The sequence below is a fragment of the Uranotaenia lowii genome, chromosome 2 (genome assembly GCF_029784155.1).
Source record: "Uranotaenia lowii strain MFRU-FL chromosome 2, ASM2978415v1, whole genome shotgun sequence".
NCBI classification, from domain to species: domain Eukaryota; kingdom Metazoa; phylum Arthropoda; class Insecta; order Diptera; family Culicidae; genus Uranotaenia; species Uranotaenia lowii.
Window position 1 is genome coordinate 323,310,647 of NC_073692.1, and position 23,063 is coordinate 323,333,709.

General features: G+C 38.1%; 1 protein-coding gene and 1 long non-coding RNA gene across 2 annotated transcripts in view; one reads left to right on the top strand and one right to left on the bottom strand.

Moving 5' to 3' along the window:
* The window catches only part of LOC129749844 (uncharacterized), a 324,747-nt gene that overhangs the window by 60,512 nt on the left and 241,172 nt on the right, over nucleotides 1–23,063 (bottom strand). The gene's annotated exons all lie outside the window — the stretch shown is intronic.
* Nucleotides 13,432–16,379, top strand: LOC129749847 (uncharacterized). Its single transcript, XR_008738188.1, has 3 exons — nucleotides 13,432–13,985; nucleotides 14,043–14,584; nucleotides 14,844–16,379. It is a non-coding gene; the product is annotated as an uncharacterized LOC129749847 (long non-coding RNA).

Sequence of the window (23,063 nt, forward strand, 5' to 3'; positions counted from 1 at the left end):
GCTCAAGGGCCAAAGGGACTGCTTTTTTCCGGAAGACCACCGCAGCCATGAAAGGAACGAGATTCGGGCTGAACGAAGTGAGGTTATCACTGAGCAGCCGTTCAACGATTTGATCGGTTGTTTGCAGTTTTCGAGGCCGAACATCAGTGCTGCGGTTGGCGTACTAAGCAACTATCAAGCAGTCCTTGATGAGAGCGAGATTTGGGAAGTGGTTAGCATAACCCAGGTTACAGGAAACCCATTCTGTTTCTGGTACGAATTGCCGATAGACGCAGCTTAACGATGGTGAGGTTATCACCGAACAACAGTTCAAAGAACTTATCGGTTGTTTGCAGTATCTGGCGATATCATCGAGACCAGATATTTGTGCAGCGGTTAGCGCACTAAGTAAATACCAGGCCAGCCCGGCGGAAAGCCACTGGCGAAGCCTGCAGCATATTCTGCGATACCATTGACGTATGACCATTATGGCGTTGGTATACCGCAGAAACGCGAACACGGATAGAATTCGAGATTTTGCTATCAGGATACGTTGAGAAGTTTTTGCAACGATTCGTAAACCTGTAAGCACACCGCTTGACACAAACGTTCGCTGGACGAAGCTGAACGATGGTGAGGTTATCACCGAACAACCGTTCAAAGAATTGATCGGTTGTCTACAATATCTGGCAACATCTTCGAGACCAGATATCTGTGCTGCGGTTAGCGCACTGAGCAAGTACCAGGCCAGCCCGGCGGATAGGCACTGGCAAGGCCTGAAGCGTATTCTGCGATACCTTCGAGGTACGACCGATACGGCGTTGGTATTCCGCAGAAACGCGAAATCGAAACCACTCATCGGATATGCTGATGCAGATTTTGCCAACGACTCCGATGATCGAAGATCTGTATCAGGTTACGCTTACATGATCTTCGGGAATCTAGTTTCGTGGTCAACGAAACGTCAGCAGACGGTCAGTCTGTCGTCGACCGAAGCTGAGATAGGAGCCCTTTGCCATGCGGTCAAGGAAGGTTTGTGGTTAACAAACTTCTTTGGTGAATTGGGTGTGGTTAGCACTCCTTTCACGTTAATGGAAGACAACATCCCTTGCATCCAGTATCTGGAAGAGGCGCGGACTCATCAGCGGATGAAGCATCTGGATGTGAAGTATGCTTTCATCAGAGACATCATAAGAAGCGGTCAGCTATCTTTGCGACACATCTCTACTGAGGATCAGCCAGCTGATGCGTTCACGAAGGCGTTACCAAGGGCGAGGCACGCGAAGCTGTTCAGCATTCTCAATCTGCGAATTGAGGGGAGGTGTTGATACTTACAGTTTCGGCAGAGGAAATCTGCCGCTCCGTCGGCGAAACCAAAACAGTTTGTTTTGGTTCCGCATGCTTTGAGTCAATTCGCAATTGAAACAATAGCGGTGATGATTGAAGATGACAGCTGATGATGGTAAACACGGTATAAATGTTTACATCATCACACGGTCAAGCGAGACAACACAAATTGGGTTCGTGGTAACACAACAGTGTTGCCAGATATTCTGGGTAAGAATATCAAAGTACTCATTAAGAAATGAGTACTTTCCCAGTTAGGGAATATAAGATGTGGAAGTGACAATTAACTATCGCTAATTAATATGGTTGTATTCTAATGACCTCACTGACGAAACTGAATAAAGATAACTCTATTTCACCACTGAAACCTGCGTTTTCAACAATTCTAAATTTGTCTTTCAATTATTCAGCCAAATTTCTAGAAATATCCCGTACCTTTCCATTTTGCCGGAGAAACAGCAAAGCACAACTAAGACCCCGCCAGAGACAAAATCCAAACCAAAATCTATTAATTCTTCAGTAACAAACAGAAAGCTATCAAAAGAAATCACTCATTTGGTCAGAGTTCAAACAGATAAATAGAATGATACTTAGCTTCGATCCATTTTCCATTCAGACCATTCTTAATCCTGTAAAATATGGAGCAACTTCCTGCTTGGATTTCGGTACAATTGTAAACATTTTTGATATCACAAATCTCACTCACAACTTAAATTAAAGAACAATTTCAATTTCCAATTTTTGACACGAGATACACTTTTTCGAATGCCCGAATTTTTCAAGATTTCTAGATAAAAACAGCTCGGATTTGCCCTGCTTGGATAAGTGTGGAAAAATATCTGGTGAGCTTAGGTTTGAATCATTTCTGATGTTCTGGCTCCATTTTTTTATCTAAATTTGTTGCAAATGACCGGATTGCGAAAATTGTATCCAATTTATTATTCTTGATTTTCAGTTCGGTTCATCATTAGAACAAAATCCTGATTCGAATATTGGTTTTGCATTTAAAACTAAAATTAGATTCATTTTCCATGTTCGAAATTAGTTCATCATTCCGGAATATCAATAGAACATATTAAAAATAGCAATCCATTTTAAAAATTAGTTTTCTAGAAAAACTACTGATTTTAAAATTCTGTAAAACATATAAAAGTGCTCACCAAAGTATTTACAATGCATTATGCTCTTGTGCGTATTTTAAACGTAGATTTTTTATTAAGTTAAAAAAAATTGCTTTTTGCTAAATTCCTCATAACTGATTTTTTTTACATTTTGTATTATCTAATATAAAGAAGCATTCATTACAAGTAGTCACAAGTCATTTTTTAGCATATTTTTACAACTACATTTTAAAAAATGCTTTCAGATATTCGAATATTTTGCGGATATACTGCTAAATTGCAAGAAAACTGACTCTTAGTCAGAATATTGAAAGCTTTTCAACATAAGTTTTACTAATTCCTACACAAGTTATTTCAAAGAATGCGACTAATCACTAATTTGAACAAAAGGATTTTCCATAAATTGTAATTTTGTTTCAAATACCTTACCTATCGTTCGAAATTTCATAACTATGTTTGACCCTGCGTTTACACGGTTCTGTCGATTGTGGTTAAGCGCAATGTTAAACCTATTAATCCACCTATCTTGGGGCCCTGTTTCCTGTTTTTTCTTGCGAACAAGAATCTTTTTTGCTTTTTTTCTATCCGTCGGGAGAAACGTTTGTGGTGTTTTCCTCTCAAAGCAGTACGGAGTTGAAAAAGTCAAAATTTCAACCAATGGGGAACCAGAATGGTTGATGTGTTAGTGGGCAATCATTCATAATTCTCTAGGATTTGACATTTAGTCCAGTTCCTTGACAGCTAAATGTCAGGTTTGTTATGGGCCCACAAATTCGTGGGCCCCTGGGGGAGGAAGACTGAAATTCGCATTATCGCTTTCTGTATCGTTTTTTTACTGTTCGGCAAAAAGCCAGCAATTGTTGAAAAGATTTGTAATCGTTCAAATTTAAATTTCAGATGATCAGTTTCATGTAGCGAGTCATGTAACTCAGTTGTTTAGGTGCTAAATTTATTATTTCTGAGTTATTTGCTGCAGATTCAAAAGTACACATCGAAATCGAAATCAACAGCTAGAATATTCAATATCAGTCTGTCAACTCTGTCGTAAATATAAATGTTAACTATATAAAAATGTTGTTCGGTCTATGGGATCTACCCAAAATCTAAATCTGTTATTTAAGCTATTTTTAGAACAACTATTAATCGAACAATATTTATTTATCAGCTTCAAAAATTTTAACGAAATTTTAGCGACTCAATACGCCTGTTTATGCAAGATTGCCAGAGCAAAACAAATCCTAATTAAATCATTGCATTATGCAAAACAAGTGCTTTTTAGCATCAAAAATTTTTTTATTGAAATTCACTTAAAAAGAAAGTAAAATTTTGAACCTTCGCACTGGTCGGTAGATTGATGAGAGAAATTTGACGTTTGAAAGATTTTTTTTTTAATTCAGACTTCCTCCCCCAGGTGGGCCCGTAATTTTGATGGTTGTCAATTGCAAAGGATAGGGATGCCATCCCCCTGGTTTACACCACTTTTTTGCATTTTTGGTGGCCATGATCTTAAAAAAAATAAAAAAATACATACATATATCCTTGTGCGCAACGCTTTCAGGGCCCGTCCTTAAAAAAATTCTATAAGTCAAAATAAAAGATTTCTAGAATTCATCGAAATTGATTTTTTTTTGTATAAAACTACACTATGTTTCGCTGCTAACCCTAGCTATTTTGTCCCAATATTTCCTTTCAAGAGATCCATGTATATATTAGATATTGATTACAAATAAAATTTAATTTGAAATACTTTAATTTGAAAATAATTTATGAATTTTTGGAACCCCTTCCCCGATTCAGTGGGAAAATAGCAAAAGGGAAAAGGGAAATTTTAACATAACTGGAGAACTTATAAAGCAAATGGAATCAAATTTGGCATGGGAGAGTATTTGCGAGAAATGTTTCTATGAGAGAGGAAATCGGAAGAGGGGATGAGGGCTTCCATACATTCTTTTGCTTAACTGGTGAAATTATCAATAATTAAAACAAAATTTGGCATGGGATGGCATTTTAATACGAAAAATATTTCTTTTATTTTATGAGACACCATACCCAGTGAGTATATAAGAAAGGGGAGAGGGGCCCCAATATAATTTTTTTGGCATAACTTAGGATCTAATCAAGCAAATGAAATCAAATTTGGCTTGGGAATACATTTTGGGACAAGATCTATGACTGTTTTAGACTTTCCACCTCGCGGTTTAGAGAGAGGAGGATAGGATGGGGTTCTACGAATATTTGGTTATACCTTAGAATTTACCAACCAACAAATCCAAATTTGACAAACAAGGGTTTTTGGGTTCGATAATATGGGTGTGATTATCAGAGACCTCTATTTCCGTCCAGCAGTGAAGGATGGAAAGGGGAAAAGGAAGCTCCCATACAAGTATTTTGGCATAAATCGAAAACTTATCAAAGAAAAGGTATCATATTGTATAAGAGCGATTGATTGCGTATGAACAATTTGAGACTCTTCCTTTTTCAGGGAGGAGTCGGAAAGAAGAAGGCATGTTTTTATTCGAATGTTATTTGGCATTACTCGAAAATTTATCGAACTAACAGAGCCAAATGTGACATGTGACGTTTTAAAGATACAAAAACATTTCTAAGGTAGTTCGTGAGCAATTCGGTACCTACTCCAGCTAAAGCTTTCATTTTAAAACGTTGCTTCTGAAAACAATAAATTCAAACTTCAATAGTTTTTACAAATTTCATTCACTCTTAGAAGGTGCAGCGAAGCACACCGGGACAACTAGTCCTAAATCAGATTGAAAAAAAAAAACCCTTAGACAAATTGCCCCGGGGTTCCGAAGGCTTAATCCGGCTCTGCTCATCAGTTTCAAGATAACGGGTAGATTATTTAACTTCGTTTCGCTGAAATATTCTGGGAACTTCTTTGTAATCTTGCTGTTTGTCCATTTTTGATAGATTTTCTTCTACCATGTGGACAGTGGACCTGTGGTTATGATGTCGAAGCTCTTGGTTTTGATAATAATAACTTTTGAATGCATGCATAATTTTTTTTTTCGTTGATTCGTATTTTGTTTGTGGACGGCTTAATAAATTTGTAGATAAACCAGGCAGAAAATTTGATCTTTTTTACTACCTCTCTGATCAAATTTAACATCACCTTCAGGTCTTCTAGATATCTTCGATCGATTTTATTACAAGAACTTTGGTCGTATAGTTTTCAAATGTTTTGGAGTCTGAACCTTCCTAGATTTTTAAGATTGGGCTAAAAAATTTTAGTGGATTTTCGTTTGACGTTATGACATATTGTTACAGAATTTTTCACATACAGACATTACACACATCTTCAACTAGGTAGTTTCACTGAAAATTTCATCGATTTTTATTCATGTAAATGAAAGTAACGGGGTTTTATCAAGTTCAGTCCTTAATATAGCATCGAAATAAGATTTTAATAAATTGTTCAAAATAAAAATTTTATTCCATTCATCTAGTAACATCTCACTCAAAAAATTTACTTCATTTATAAATCCAAATTATCAAATTTCATTTTCGATTTGTTATATTTAAATTAAAAAGTATTTGAAAAAAAAAAATTAAAAAAAATCACATCTGTTTTATATACTTTCTCCTGAATGTATTATGAAAGCAGTGTAAGAAATTTTGTTAGTTGAAATAACTTGCAACTAAGAAATGAAGACCGATAAATTAAAAAAAACTGTTTAAGTATTTGAATAATTTTTCAAATAAGATAGATTAAAATTTAACAATTGTTATTGGGTTAAATATTTGCTTATTTTATAAAGGATTTTTTTAAATAATTGAAAAAAAAAGAGTGTTAACAACTTTCACACAACAACAATTATTAAAAATAAAAACTGCAAGGGAGATAGGATACTCGACCTCTGGGAATACTAGATTCCTCAGCTATATATCGAAATTGGAATGACTTACAAATATCAAATGTTCCTCAAAAATTTGCCCAATATACAATCGATTAAGTATAATATAAACTTCTCAATGCAATATATTCAAAGCAATATAAAACTCTCAATTTTTTTTTAAGAACAAGATTTGAAAAATTTATGTTATGGGTTTATTTGATCCCTCGAGTACAAAAGAAATATTTTTCATCTGAATGGATGTAGATCATTGCTAAGCACGTTTAAATTATTATTTATCCAATGACTAATATGTATCCAAAAATTTCCTAATAAAAAGAACTCAAAAAAGTGCTTTTATGTAAAAATTTGAAAAAAGCGCCTTTAAGTATGCAATGAAAATTGGGTAAAAGAAAGTGAAAAGAAGCCTAATATGGCCAAAAAAGTCAAATGAACTTTATCTTTAGGAATTGCTTAATTTTTGCCATAGCTAAGGGAACCCTGATGAAAGAATCAAGTTTCCTTTAACTTTCAAAATATCTCATTTTTTTAAGTCTCACGAAAACGTTTATAGCTCATTTACGGATTCATGTATCGATCTTTTTTTTTTGCAGCATAAAAAAATAAAATAAAACGCAGTCAGAAAATGACAACGATCTGCAAAATGTTTCCAAAAAGATTTGTTGAAAGCAAGAAAATGGGATCATGTTTCCCCATTCTCCCCTGTGGTTTCAAGGTTTCAAATGCAATATAGAACTATCTGCGACTTAAAAGCCTGTTAAAATTTACTTTTCAATGAACACGGACTATTTATAGCAAAAACTAATCCAAAGTGGAAAAAGACATTTTTTTTCAACTTGAACTTAACTAGTGTACAAAAAATGTAACGTCAAAATAATTTAAATTTTGATACTATAACATAATTATATGAAACAACAAACTTAAACAAATTTTTCATTCTAATATGTGAGCCCCCTTGGTCGAAGAACTCTACTGATTCAACGCAACTTATTATCCTCTTCAATGAGCGTTTTTAATTTCACTCACTGAAGCAGACAGAAATTTGCTATCGGAATTCCGGTATCCGAACTTTTCTAATACCGTGGTTAAATTAAAGGAAATCTTTCGATCATTTTCATATTTATTGAGTTGATTGCAGTTGTAAATAAAATGTATTCGTAGATATGCGTAGAGTACACAATAGGTTAAAAAATGTGAAAATATGTATGTAATTATCCTTCAATATTGTATAAAAATTTGGTAATATAACAGAAACTTCAAACACCAACTGAAATTGCTTTAAAAAATTTGAAATGTTTGAAAATTAAAATCCTGCGTTTTCGACAGAAAATCAACTAAGGTAGTTTAAAAACAAATTATGTCATCACTGTTAACACATTAAGCACCACAAAGCAATCTGAGCCGGGAAACATCGAAATTCGGCATTCGATATCTCAGAAACCACTGGACCAAATCCTACAAAATAAGAACCAAAATACAGTCGTGTATACTTGAAGAATGAAGTTTAATAATTAAATTCTTAACATTTGAGTGATTTTTCTTTGAGCAGCACACTAGCTGCAAGCGAAAAAAAAGAGTTATCTCGTATATGGTCCGCAGTGTGTAAAGAGCCTGTGCGAAACCGAAGTTAATCATCATAAATAAAGTTATTAGTAGTAGAAGTTTTTTACCTTCATTTGATAGTTAATGAAGCTAGAGTGTCAAGATTAAGACCTTACATTAGGAATAGTACTGACATGTTTTTTTTGCCCGCTCTCGAAACATCGTCTGTAAGGAATATTCTAGTGAGATTACGTATTTAGTGATTTTTTTTTGTTTCTGTTGAATTAATGTTAGCTCACTAACAGATTAAAATACAAATCCAACATTTTTAATTACACTTTGTAAAATATATATTTAAGCCATTCAAGAGTTTAAATCGCCTATTCAGCTTACCCAAGTAATTTGAAACTTATTTAATGCTTTGCATGTAGTATATAATGATTTGCCAACCATTGCAAAATATGTATGTAACTACATGTTTTTAATATGAAAGCTTATTTTGAGAACTTATTGTTAAAATGCAATCCAGTCTCAGTGATTCTTTACGCAGAGATAAATTGAAGAAATTCCTAACAAACCAACGAAATAATACCAGCTTGTTGAAACATTAGCATCAACTTCACATTCTTCAACATATTCTTTCCGATGTTACTGCCAGTGAATTAACCCACCGCACATTCGTTCTCCATTCTTTTTCGGCAAATGCGTATTCCGGACATTTTTAATGAAATTACGCTTGACGAGCCAGCTCGTGCTCCGGTTCAAAGGAGCACACCGCTCTTAATTAATAATTAAATACCGATCACCGGTATTGGTTTTCCTTATTATTGCCATCCATAATTTTTTTACAGAGCATTTTGGCTCCGCTTTGCTCCGATCCGAGATCAATTTGTGTGCAAAATAAAGTCGCGTGCTTGAATTTTTTTCTTGTTGCTGCTCACAAGCATGTTTCCTCTCATATTTTCATGAGTTTTGTTTTGACTGTAATACATTTACTGTCGATCTGAACGTTTAAGTCAACGAGACTGCTATTGGTCGTTGTTTGCTCATAGTTAATGTTCAGGTTTTTACATACGATCAAAACAACTCACAAAATTCAATGGCCCCGGGTTTTTCGGCTTGAATAATATGCAACAGACGGACATCGTCTTCTACTTGTTGTGTTAGGTGCGTTCAAACACTTACTACATCATGGGTAATAATGTCATGCTCATGCACTTTAGCTAAGTCGTTCCTGTAATAGGCAAAGTAGGTACTCGAAACAACTTTGCCAAACTTCCATGTCTGCCTGCTTCTGATAGTTTGATGCGTGGTTCATATGATTTGTGTTGGTACATTTGAGTCCACTTTGCGTGCTTCATTGACCACTGTCCATGAGTTCATCGTTTATTTTATTTGTGCCTATCTGTCTAAAATTATTTCAGAATTGGCTAATTTCCCCTTAATTACCTATCAAAGGAGCAAAATTGTCTTCAAATTACCTTTCTTTGTGGAAAAAATGTGCGGAAAAGGTGTCAGGAACTGCTTGGAACTACTTTAACCTTTTCTAGCCATAACAATCCAATCAGTGTCCAAATTTGAATGAGGAAACTAACCCTCCAAATTCGCCCTATTACTATTACATCCCTTACCCATTCATGGCAAATAGCTTTCGCGTCTCATCACGTTCATATGATCCGTACGTGCCGCTGCTATTGATCAATTTAAATTCTACCAGCACTAGTTGTTACCTACATGTGGCGGGCAATGTTTCGACCTATTGGATAATCACACCGGTCAGCCTTTTGGTGGCCCTTTGGGGGGTCTCAACCAATAATGGGACCGAGTGATTTAATTAGTTACTGACACGGTTGTCCTTGCTCTACGTGTATCCTTATATATGGCGTTGATGGCTAATTTTGGGTGATGTTTTTATGCCTTATGTCGTATGGTGACATGAGCTTACGGATTGTTTCATTTGCCATTTATAGCTTAATTAGATGATTTATCTTGAACATTGGCTGAGCAAATGGATTATCGGTGAAGTTAGTCAGTCAGTCAGTCAGTGTGTCAGAACTAATCAGTGTAAACAATTTCAGTAGGTATACAAGGCTTAACTAAATAGTAAAGCAAATTCCTTAGTCGTTCTTTTGTGTGACACTTTTGGAAGACATTTGAAGTCCTCAGAGCCAAAAGGGCTTAAGTGCGTAAACACTACTTTCGAGAAAGCACTCTTTGAAGTTTTCACAAAGTTGTATTTTTTTTCGAATTATCAAAGTAATAAAAAATCTTTGAGATACGCAGAACTAGTTGAAATTATGATAAATCACTCTGTTGTGTTGTGAGCCTACTTGGTTGAATGATTCAACTGAATCAAAGCAATCGAAAGATTCCTTTTAATTCAACTACGGTAAATGAAAAGTTCATATACCGGTATTTCGATAGCAACTTACTACCTTCTTCAGTGAGCGATTCATCGAAAACGCTCACTGAAGAAGGGAGTAAGTTGCTATCGAAATACCGGTATATGAATTTTTCATTTACCGTGGTTGAATCAAAAGGAATCTTTCGATTGCTTTGATTCAGATGATAAATCGTTTGTAGTTTTGCACTTAAAGGTGAAAACACAGGGGAAAAGCATCTTAGTCAGATTTTGCTAATAGTTCTGGGTAATTGGCACGTGGAAAAATTGATCAGTTTTGAATAAAACTAGCTACCTACAACGATATCATGGAGAATCTGAGGAGAGAGACAGAACACAAACCGAAATGCAGCAGAGTGGAGTAATATTGTACAGTTCTCATTTTTGTAAGTGATGTGAAGTATTGTCATTTTGTAAAATGTTAAATAAATTAAAAAAGGTTAAAATTTCTAATAAAAGTAAATATTTTGAGACGTCTGGTGATAGGTGAAGAAAGGTAAACCGAAACGTAACGTGAATTCGAAAAAAATTCTTCACTCACCGATAAAATTCAATATGTAAAAATTGTAAAGAAAATAAAAGCTGATTTTGAATCAATTTATTATTTTTCATTTAATCCAGGAGGCAGATCTTGCTCAGGTATTTTAGTTAGAGTTATACTTTACAAATTTGAGAAATTAGAATATATGAGTTTAAAACTATTTCTGACGTCATTCTAGAAAATCTTTGAGTATTTATTAAGAAACAAATTTGTAATAATTAATTGAAACTCTTCTAAATTTTGCATACAGCTAAAGAATCAACATTTTTATGACAATAATATTTCTAACTTCAAGATCACGTTCAATTCATAAAAAAATACTTCTATTGTATAAAGGTATAAACAAGACCAACTTGAATCTGAAAAATATGGAACGTTGAAAAAGCGTTAGTTTTCAGATTTTTAGACTAATCTAAATCACATAGAGATTTTTTTTACTTAAAAAAATATTTTCGTATTCCCAGTAAAGAAATTTACATGTTTAATTAACACATTTTTAGGATTGTTTTTGTTTTAGTGGCTTTCTATTAATTGTTGCAAATTTGCAACATCATGATAGTACTCTAGCTTAGGCTTGCCAGATACCCTGTCAGGAACGTTTGCTCAATCGGGCCGATTGCAAAACAGACATGGCGGTACTCGAATTCTAGCGGTTAGAATTCGGTCGGTTATCGGCACGATTTCCATCCGCCTGCTCGATTGCTCGAAAACAGACGATATTTATCGCAGTGCTGCATGAACAAAACGAAACACGGGCAGTTTTCAATCGCAGCAATATGGGTGCGTGTTTCGTTTCGGTGCGTGATTGTTGTGAATTGTGTTGTGAAATTTGGTCGCAGTTCTGTTTCTGCCGTTTCCGCTGTTTCTTTTCAGAAATGCTTTTAGCGCTATGTAGAAGAAGCCATTGTCCGGCGGTAATTTAATAAAAAGCGAGGTATGTTTGATTGATTGAATTCTAAATAATCAAGTTTTATTTATATCATTTTCTAACCCATAATTGTCCCCATAGAAAACATCGACCCATGCAAACAAAGCTTCCAAGGAAATGTCCACACTGTACAGGCTCTGGTGGAATGCTATCCCGGACATCGTATCCGGATCCGGTTCCCGGACACGCTCTAAGGTGGGTGGCTCCCCTTGGATTACTTTTAATCAGTTTTCGGTGTGATCCTTCAAAAGGGAAGCAAGGTGAGTACCGTTGTCACAATTATTTACTATTTGCTTATTAAACTGATCTTTTTCAAGATTGAAATTTTAATTCTTGTGGATCAATTCAAGAAACAAATTTCGAAAATGTTTGATTGGTTGAGTTCTAAATAATCAATAAATAGTTTTATTAATATAATTTTCTAAGCCGTTATCGTCCCCATAGAAAACATCGATCCATCGAATTCCAAGGAAATGTCCACACGGTACGGTACTCAGATCCGGATCTCAGGCACGCTCAGAGGTGGTGGGTTCACTTGGATTACTTTTCATCAGTTTTCGGTGTTATACTTCAAAAGGAAAGCACCGTTGTCACAATTATTTACTATTTACTTATTAAACTGATCTTTTTCAAGATTTAAATTTTAATTCTTGTGGATCCAATCTATAAACACAAAAAAAAAATATTTATAATTACGTGTAACTGAAAGTTGTTGCCTTTAAAACAATTCAACAAGTAATGGAAAAATCGTTTTTAATTTATTTAATATTAAATAATAAAGATTTAATTTTACAACAAATGTCCTGTTACAAAAGGAGCATGACATTTGTCGTAGTTTTACCGTTCAAAACGTTCAAAACAAATTCCAGCGTAAAAATTACAGGTTCAATAATTATTTTCAATCCCACTTCATCAATTTTTAAGATAAACTTGCTGATTTGACTCAGTGTCTTTCAAGTAGTGCAAAAGAGCGGATCAAAACAAAATAAATTACTACTTTGTTTTGATCGTTACAGAGCTCTGAAAAAGGAGACCGCCCCAAAATCCACCGGAAGAAAAACCTGATCATCTGATCCGACAAAAAAGTGCCCCGTGCCGCATCGCTTTCAACGGAGAACTAGCAATTCCTGGCAGTGAGAAGGCTACCGTGACCCCGTTGCTGAACCATTGCAAATCCAGCCGTTGCACATGATTTTCGTTGTTATTTTTTGTGCGCCCGGTGAAGCCTTCCGGAAAAGTTTTCCATCCTTCTAAGGTGTAAATCTTAAGACCTTATTATGGTGCTGAATCGGCTCTGCGAAAAGCCACCCTGAGAGATTTGCTGTGCGAAGTAAAATGAAAAGAAACCTTTCCGAAATCGGTGATTTGACAACGACAGCAACTTAAAAATGAGATTTTTCACAATTTTACTGCATGGTGAGTTGATGTGTTCTTTATTTCTTCACACTGATTTATTTTTCGTGTTTTTTAGGTTTTATTTGCAAGATTCCATATTCATGGCTGTTTCAATTCGAGAACAGCTGTTCTTCTGTGGTGCCGCCAGGGGAGTGATTTTGTATGATCATCTTGATGCAATTTGTTAGTTCTGGTTTTGTTCTGTTCTCATTTTCAATTCAAATTTTTTTTCATCTAATAGTCTGGTTTGATTTTAAATTATTGATATACAAAATTATAGTCCTGATGTATTTTGCAATATTTATTATTCAGCCTTGTGCGTTTTTTGTCCTACCTACTTAAATCATCCTGTATCGTTTTTTTTTCGATATTCAAGCGCCAGTCTGCTGATTGATGATCGGTCAATTTTCAGCTAACGATCCAACCGATAAAAAAAGAAGCAAACATTGGCTGATAGATTTTATCCGTTGGTAACTGATCTTTAACAACTCTTTTTGTGTTCCTTTTTTTTTGTAGTAATTCCATGGGACAAGCGTGGCCCAGTGGCATACTACATAGAATTTTCGTTCGAGGTGGCCGCTCTGGTCGTTGACTTTGGTCATCATCTGCACATGCTGCTGTGGGCCAATGTGTTCCTTTCGTTGGCCAGCCTTGTGATCATCATGCAGTTGCGCTGTCTGATCAACGAGATCCAAAGGAAGTTCAAGCACCGTAACTACCTGTGGGTGCTAAACCGCATGGAAAAGAGCTGTCCCCTAGCGACAGCCGAAGATCTGAAGTAGAATTCTGACAACTGTGCCATATGCTGGGAGAAACCGCCCGGAAGCTGCCCTGTTCGCATTTGTTTCATAAGTAAGTTGGGGTAAGTATAATCTATTTAAGTTTAAATATTTTAAATGATTTTTTTTTTGTTTTTTAGCTCATGCCTTCAATCTTGGTTGAAACGTGACACTAGTTTTCTGACGGGTCGGCTCGGATTTAACAACGTTAACAATTTCAATGTGGCCAATATTTTGCGAATGAAATCCGCAATTCCCCTTCAATGGCTCCTGCCGGTTCCTCGGGAAACGGCCGCTGAGAACCATACCTCCCAGGTTAGGAATATGGCCCAGGAGCGACAACTAGGAGATTTTCCCTTGATGGATTACAACTTCCAGCCAGCATCCTCGTCAGCAGCATTCGCCATCATCATCATCATCTTCATCGGCGGCTTCCACGCCTAACTCCGACAGTTCCTCCGCGCCGCCGGCTACGATTGTCACCGGTCATGGCTACAGCCCTAGCAGTTGTAATAGTAGTGGCTACGAAGTCGAACGAAATAGCAGCATTTTCGGTAACATCGACCATCTGCTGCGAGAGAACAGCATGGAACCGGCCGGGGAGCGGTTTTATAAGAGCTCCGAAGAGCGGGAACGGACTCCAGCGGAGGAAATCGACGCTGCTGCACGTCATGAGAAGGAGGTGAGTAGGTTTTTAAAAGATCTTATTTGATCTTGAAATTTGTTTCAACGATGATTTAATCTTAATTTAAGAATTCTGTTCCCAAAACTTTAATTTTAAATGTTATTCAATCTGAATTAGTCAATTTTGCCCCTAATGAATCCTAATTTGAACTCTGTATAAACCCTGTATAATTATTTAAATTTAGAACAGAAATTTGCCTAAATTTTAATATCTTGTTACTAAATTTATAACATTTGAGTTGAACTTATAATTATAGCTAACTTCCGGAGAGCAAAAAAGTTGCCATGCTCTTGAGCGAGATGAACCAAGCTTTGCAAAAGTTTGCGGAAAAAGGGTCGTAACTCGTGCCCCCAGAAGCAGTTGGCAGAGGAATTTTTGCGACACTACCGCGGCCAGTTGACTTGCATTGTGCATCGCTGCTCTCCAAGAACGAGAAACAAATTATCCGGAAGGGCCGGTATGTCACCTCTAAGTGCTTGCCCTTGATATTCCTATCCTACAATTGTAAAGTCCAAAAAGTAAAGAAATCTGGCTGGAGCACACCAACGATGTGACCAAGCATTTGATTGGATTTTGTAAGCAGGGTTCGTTCCGGCGTTGCCAGGCCAGAAGCATCTAGCTTCAAAGTTTAACGCGATGGCAAAATTTAAAACACCGATCTATCAGGTAATCGTAAGCTTTTAATACAAGAATTAATAATAATTGAACTTTATTTTTTTCTTTTATCAGGTCCGCCAATTTTGTTCCGACACAATTTGGAAGAAACAAAAATATTGAGCTCTGTGCAGCAACGGCGGAGATTAGCTGTCGAAAATGTCTTCTACGTATTTCATACAGAATGCATCTGTATTTGTGAATCGGAGTGTACTTTTACAAGCATATTTATAATAGTTGATACTGTCAATAGGGCATAATTCGTTTGGTTAGGTAGTTAGTTGGTTTAGTTTTATAGAATTTAAAATAGAGAAAAAGTGTTAGAAATATTGTGATGTTAGGTAGAGGTTATGGTACTCGCCTCCCCAATGCTCTATTCAGTAAGTGTGTATTTGCGGTTTACGAAATTCGTTGGCTTATTCTTAAATTAAGCATTTTACAAAAACTAGAGGCTCATTGGGTCGAAATGCTGTTGTTGAAGAACATGATATTCCATTTAGTGAGACGCTTTTTGCTTTATTTATTTTATCATTCACTTTTGGCAGATCTTTACATTTTTCGTTAAAGTTTGAAATTCATCTATAGAAATAGATAATAGAACTTTTGATAATGTTGAAGAACAACAATGAGTAGGTAGTCCACTTCGGGCATTTAAAAATAGGCACACGGTATTAATAGAACCCTTATGTAGGCTTAGTATAGTTTGTCAGAGAGGCTGACCATAATAAGTTATGAGGTTTAAGAAGAACAGCATCGTGCATTTCCTGTTCTGTTGATAAGTAGACGATCACGTTATTTAAGCTAGATTTATTACAAGTTTGAGCTAGGGTTTTTATTATATATTGATAGATGATATGAACTAACATCCCATTTTTCTTTTCCATTTTCTTTTTGGTCTTTTTGTATTTCTTTTCATGCTGCCTTCTGATGATGGCGAATTCGCGTCAAGTTTGGAAAACTCGAACAACCTTGAAGCCATCTCTTCACAACATTTCCCCGAAGATGGATTTTGCATGATGTGGTTGTCATCCCAAGGATTTAATCAACACCTGAATATGGACGAATTGCTTAAAAAGAAAAAGCTTGCGCCAGACATCGTAATGTCTTGTAGCAGAAGAGGTAACAAGAAATAAATTAGAAGAGAAAAACTGAAAAATAAAAAACAAATGAAATAAAAATCTCTAGCTTTTTGTAAACAAACCGAAAAACCTAAATGAATGGCAACCATGCTTATCGGTCCAGAAACGGCTGAAAAAACCGTTCGGTTTCGGTCCGAAATCGGTTCTTTTTTTCGGGTGGACGCTATGGCAATCGGCCCGGAAACGGTTCGAAAAATCGTTCGGTTTCGGTCGGAAATCGGGCCGTTTTTTCGGATGGACGCTATGGCAATCGGCCCAGAAACGGTTCTAAAAACCGTTCGGTTTCGGCCCGAAATCGGTCCCTTATTTCGGAGGGACGATGGCAATCGGCCCAGAAACGGTTCGGAAACCGTTCAGATTTGGTTGGAAAACGGTCCGCTTGTTTTGACATTCGATCTGCTCGAACTGGTTGAAAAAACTTATCGTCGCCCGAAAAAGTGTTTCATTTTCGCACGATTTTCTACTAAATTCGGCCCGATTTCTTATACGATTTCGGACCGATCGAGCAGATTAACGGACAAAAATCGGGCCGATTTCGGGCGATTTTTCCTGTCTGGGTAGTTTCAGAACAAGCAGGACACAGCCGAAAAAAGCGGGACATTTAGAAACTCATTAAAACATATGTTTTGCGCCAATTAACACGCTATCTAAGATAACATATGTATATATAAAACTAGCTGACCCGGTGGGCTTGGCCACCCCTTCCATGGAAAAATTAGGTTCGTTAAAATTATTAAAGTTAAAATGTACTTCTATTTTTAAACTGTGACCCAGATGGGTCTTGACTCAAGCATTCAGTCAGCGAAACTTTTTTTTTTGTAGAGGATGGGTCATAGTTTGAAAATAGAAAATAAGGCGGTGCCAAACACCGAATTTGGTCGGATATCCAAATACGGCAAACGCATCATTTCTCATCATAACTGACAACCCGTGCAGTATATGAGAAGGCAATGCAAATCTTGCCGTGCCTAAAATATCCAAATTTGAGTCCAACTACCGTAAGTTGAAAAGATGGGAATAGAAATAGACTACGAAATGATGATGATCACATGAGAAAACAATTCCCTTCATTCCGATAGACATCGACACTCGACCAGTATAACTTTCATACGCCAGGTTGTCTCCTGTAGTAGAATGTTAATACATGGGCCCCGGAGAGGCGCAAGATGGGGATTCAAGTCCTACCGGGAGACAAGGCGAATTTTTTTCGCATGTTTTTCAACATTAATTTTCATCTTGTCTAGTCCCTGAAATTTCAACTTTCAGTTGGATTCATTCCTCTACAAAAAGTTAAAATATACTTCCTTTTAAATTAAATTTCAACATTTTTAAAAAGCGAACAATTTTCATGGGATCTAAGCTTCTAGATTGCCTTGAGTGTCAATGTAACTTAAAGGTTGAAAATTGAAGGAGCCACCCTTTAGAAAAAAAATAGGAGGGATCTTCAATACAATAAATAAAACCTTCAAATTTAAAAAAATGTCTGTAATTAAATACTCCGCCCCTTTTTGAAGCGGGGGGAGTATTTAATTACAGACAGATTTGTAAACAACCAATTGATGAACAATATGTATGTTACATTTATTGAATATTAGCTGACCCGTTGTGCTTTGCAACACCTTTCAAAATAAGTGAAATTTTTATTAGTAGTTACCTCAAATTATAATTTTAAAATTGTCCTTTAAAATGGAAGCAGCAACTTCAGCATCGAACTGCTGCAATACTAAAAAAAATAATTCTAATTTTCGTGAATGATTTTTTATGTTATAAAAGCTTTTCTAAAGTATGTTTTTCAATCATTGCTCAAATTCTGAAATTAGTACTCTGCTTTTATTTGCTTCAACAGCACTTAAGTTATGCAAAAATGTGTGTTTCACGTGAATGGAATTCCCCTCCTCTTGCCTTCAAATATAAGGCAGGTTTCAAATTAACATAAAAACATTTTTTGTTAATACAAACCATGACACGCATAATTTTGGATTATTTGCTTAGTTAGTTTTCAAGTTCTGTAAAGAAATATGTTAAAAAGCCTCTTTACTTCTCTCGTCGCCCCTTTAAAAGAAGGGATAAATTGTATGATAGAAAGTGTATGAGAGCCTTTTTTTTCTTTCTATCTCCTCTCTGTATGGATGAAGGGGTGTCAAATCGTCATAGATATATTTCTCGTACCCTATCCTCCCATGAAAAACTTACTTTCTTTTGTTGATAAGGTATAGTTGTCTTAATAGAAAGGGTTGGAGCCTCTCTCCTTCTTTCTCATCTTCCGACTAAAAGGAATAAAGGCTCTCATACAATAACCCTTCCATGCCTAATTTATTTCAAATAAGTTATCCAAATAATCATACAAATATTTCTCCTACTCAAATACCCTCCCATGCCAATTTTGGTTTCATTTGCTGGATCAGCTCTCGAGTTATGTACGAAAAATTGTATGAGAGCCCCCCTCCCCCTTTCCATTTCCCTTATGGAAGATTGAAAAAAGGAAGGGGGGTTAACAAACATGCATTGAATCATTTATCGTTTTCAAGTAGCTGCTTACCATCCCATTCCAAATCTGGTTTATATGCTCGATAAGTTCTCAAGTCAGGCTTAAAAATGTATGAGAGCCTTCCCATCTCCTTCTAGAATGAGTGAAAGATCTCAAAACTCATACTGATCATACTGAGTCAACTGTTTGTGTATAGTGTGTACTTACTGTGCTCCGCTTTTTTATTGTTTTTCCCGTGAACTCTTCGGATTTATTCGTTCCGTTTGTGTCCAGTGCACCATTCTCGTACCGGTCCAGCCGCGGATTGTGGAAACTAAACTGTTTTGCCCTCTCCGAGCAGTGATAACACCTCCAAAAGTTTGATAGCTACGCGCTGCAAACTTGTTGTTTGTTTTGTTTTTGTTCCCGCTCGTGACATAGACAATCAGACGTGTACCTTCGATCAAATTGAACCCATCAAAGATTCTAGTGAACAGATAAGGCACTGATAGTTGCAATAAATCTTTTTCATTTTTGTTACGTTTATGTCTTCGAACGAAATGGCCTGTGATAAGTGCGCTAAACCAACAAACGATACAGATAGCATCGTTTGCCAAGGCCTTTGCAGTTTAGCATTCCACCTGAAGTGCGCCGGGTTGCTTCCTTCGCACCTAAAATCGAAGTCTGACAACAAAAACCTGCTTTGGGTTTGCGATGAGTGTTGCAAACTATTAAAGAACGCTTTCTTTCGCCGCTCTCTGGCGTGCTACGAGTCGCTGATATCGAATCTTCGAAGAAATCAAGATTCCATGGCAACGGAGTTGAAATCTGAGATAGCCGCGACAAATTCGAAGTTAGACAAAATCCTGAAAGCCCCTACCAACAACAACCCAGTCCCCCGTATCTCTTCCCCCTGGCCCAGCCTTGCCACTCCCACAAATAAGAGACGACGAGTCGAGAATCCGATTCTTGCACCTTGTGTGGGTACAAAAAAGGCCACCGTGAAGACGATTGCAACGGTCGCCCCTCCTGAAAAAAAGTTCTGGGTCTACTTGGCAAGGCTGCATAACAGTGTTTCAGTTAAAGACGTTGAAGAGCTAGTTATCGAATGCCTACAATGTGAATCTGCCGAGGTTCATCTTCTGGTCCGCAAGGATGTTGACGTCTCCAAACTCCGGTCCATTTCGTTCAAAGTGGGTGTGGATCTTAAACACAAGGACGCCGCACTTTCCCCTAGGACTTGGCCAGCTGGAGTCTTGTTCAGGGAATTCGAGGTTCTGGCATCAAAAAACCCGTTAACACCTGCTGTTACATTCCCGCCCGTTTCGTCGTTGAAGTCAACTCCTGGCGGTTCAACAACTCCAGCCACGCCGCTTCTGTAACTGCCACAACCCCCGACTCTACGTTCTTCGACAGCGGGCCTTCCATGGCCCTGAAATCGAGTGCTCTCAGCACTTCCATAAGTTTATCGTCTTTCTCGCCATCCGAACCTACTCCAAGTGTCTCTGCTCCAGAACGCATCAGAGTCAGCACATCGGAGACTTCCGAGCATGCTTCTCCATTAGGGTTTCCATCACCGGGACGCAAAAAATTCGGCCTTTTGGGGACCTCGGAGCCCTTCGTCTCAGTCGCGCCGTTTCCAGTCAGCGTCTGCAGTCGTCCCGGCCCTGAGTTCGTATGTGGTGATGAGGCTCCCCAAATTGCCCCCACAGGCAAGTATTCTTCAAATTCGAGAGCTGTTCCTGCGCGTGATGTTTTCCTGCCTTTTAATAGATTCATCGAACTTCAACCACATCTGAGAAGTACTGCTTTACCGACAAGGGCCTCTTCACCGGGACGCAAAGAACTAGGCACCACGGAGACCTCGGAGCCCCTCGACTCAGTCGCGCAGCTTCCTGCCAGCGTCATCAGTCGTCCCGGCCCTGAGTTCGATCGTGGCGATGAGGTTCTCCAGCCTGCATGCTCAGGCAAGTACTCTGCTACATCCAGAACATTATTTTTGCGTGATAAATTTCTGCCCAACAGAACATCACTCGATTGTAATCTCCAAGCTGCGCTCGTCAATACTTCAGTTTGTTCTTCTTCGTACTCCGAGAACATCACGACTTCCTCTGGGACTTCATCACCGGGACGCAACGCTTTGGGCCTTACGGAGACCCCTGTGCCCTTCGACTCAGTCGCGCTTATTCCTGCCAACGTCACCAGTCGTCCCGGCCCTGAGTTCGTATGTGGCGTAGGGGTTCTTCAGCCTGTCTTACCAGGCAAGTATCCATCTTCTATTGACTTACCTCTTCGTGATGGATTTTCCCGTTCCAGTGTACAACGACCCGGTTTGCATGACGGTAAACGTGATTATATCAATCTTTACTATCAGAACGTCGGCGGCCTTACCAGTCAGGTTTTCAACCCGGACTACACAGTGTTCCGTTGTGATCGAGGCCCCCACAACAGCACGAAATCTACTGGAGGTGGTGTTTTGATTGCCATTAAGTCATGCCTATCAGCCCTGCCCATCGATGATGTGGCATGGATTGACTTGGAAATGGTCTGGATTCGTATCGACCTAGGCAAACGAAAGCTTTACATTGGTGCTGTGTACCTCCCCCCCAATCGTGCTAAAAATGCGACTTTTGCTGAATCCTTTTCTCGTAGCCTTTCCAAAGTTAGCTCAATCACTAATCCTGAAGACGACATCATTATCATCGGAGATTTCAATCTGCCTGGTTTAAAGTGGTGCTCCTCCCAAAGTAGCTTCTTGTTTGCTGACCCGGAAAGATCCTCGTTCACGTTGCCCTCCAACATCATCCTCGACGCTCTAAGTACGGCCACTCTCCGGCAAATCAACAACATCGTTAACGAAAATGGCCGGACGCTCGATCTCTGTTTCGTTAATGACGGGTCTCTTTCACCAACAATCGAAGAAGCTCCTGAGCCTCTGGTCAAGTCCGTCCCTCACCACCCCGCTTTGCTGCTTACGCTCGATGTTTCCGGAATTGTCGCCGTTACCGAAAATCCGGCATCCTTCTTCCACGACTTTAAAAGTGCCGATTTTTCTGCGATTTTTCAAACTCTGGACACCATTAACTGGGAATCTGAACTGGACCCTTCTGATCCAAACGCTGCTGCTGTTAAGTTCACTCACATTGTAAACTACATTATCGATCGCCATGTGCCGAAACGCTCTGCAGTCTCAAATCTACGAGCACCTTGGGTCACGAAAGAGTTGCGACAAATGAAAACGCTGAAGAATAAAGCCCTCCGTTATTACACCAGGCACAAGACTCTTCAGGCCAAAAATCAGTATCGCAAACTTAACTCAGCCTATAAAATACTAAGCACGCGTTGCTATCAGAGCTACCTAATCCGGATTCAGCGTGGTTTTAAAACAAAACCTAAATCCTTCTGGCAGTACATCAAGGATCAACGGAAGGAATCCGGCTTACCATCACACATGTTCCTGGATGATACGTCGGCGACTTCGGACCGTGAAATCTGTGATCTCTTTGCACAGAAATTCCGTAGTATTTTCGACTCTGGCTCAATATCCTCGGAGCAGTTAAATAGTGCAACAAGCAACGTCCCTCATTTGAGCACTTCATTTGATAATTTTGCAGTCGACGAAGATACCATCTTGAAGGCTTCCGTGAAGCTGAAACACAGCTATTCTGCAGGACCGGACGGTATACCAGCCACTTTTTTGAAGCGCTGCATATCACATATGCTAACACCTATAAAACGAATCTTCCAAGCATCGCTCAACACGTCTACGTTTCCCTCTATATGGAAAGAAGCCTACATGTTTCCGGTCTACAAGAAAGGTGACAGGAGGAATGTCAACAACTACCGCGGTATTTCTGCCTTATGCGCTATTGCCAAGTTATTTGAGCTGGTTGTTTTAGACCCTATCTTCTCGTACTGCAAACCATATTTTTCTAATGATCAACATGGCTTTATGCCTAAGCGCTCTACGACCACAAACCTGCTGGCGTTTACGTCTAAGGTGCAAGACAGTTTTGCTTCAGGATTCCAAACAGACGTCATCTACACCGACCTGTCAGCCGCTTTCGACAAAGTGAACCATGAAATTGCTATCGCCAAACTCGATCGCATTGGTTTTTGTGGGTCTCTACTGGAATGGTTTCGCAGCTACCTGGTAGGTCGGAAACTTACTGTCCGAACGGGAGAATCCTTCTCCAACCAGTTTTTCGCCACCTCT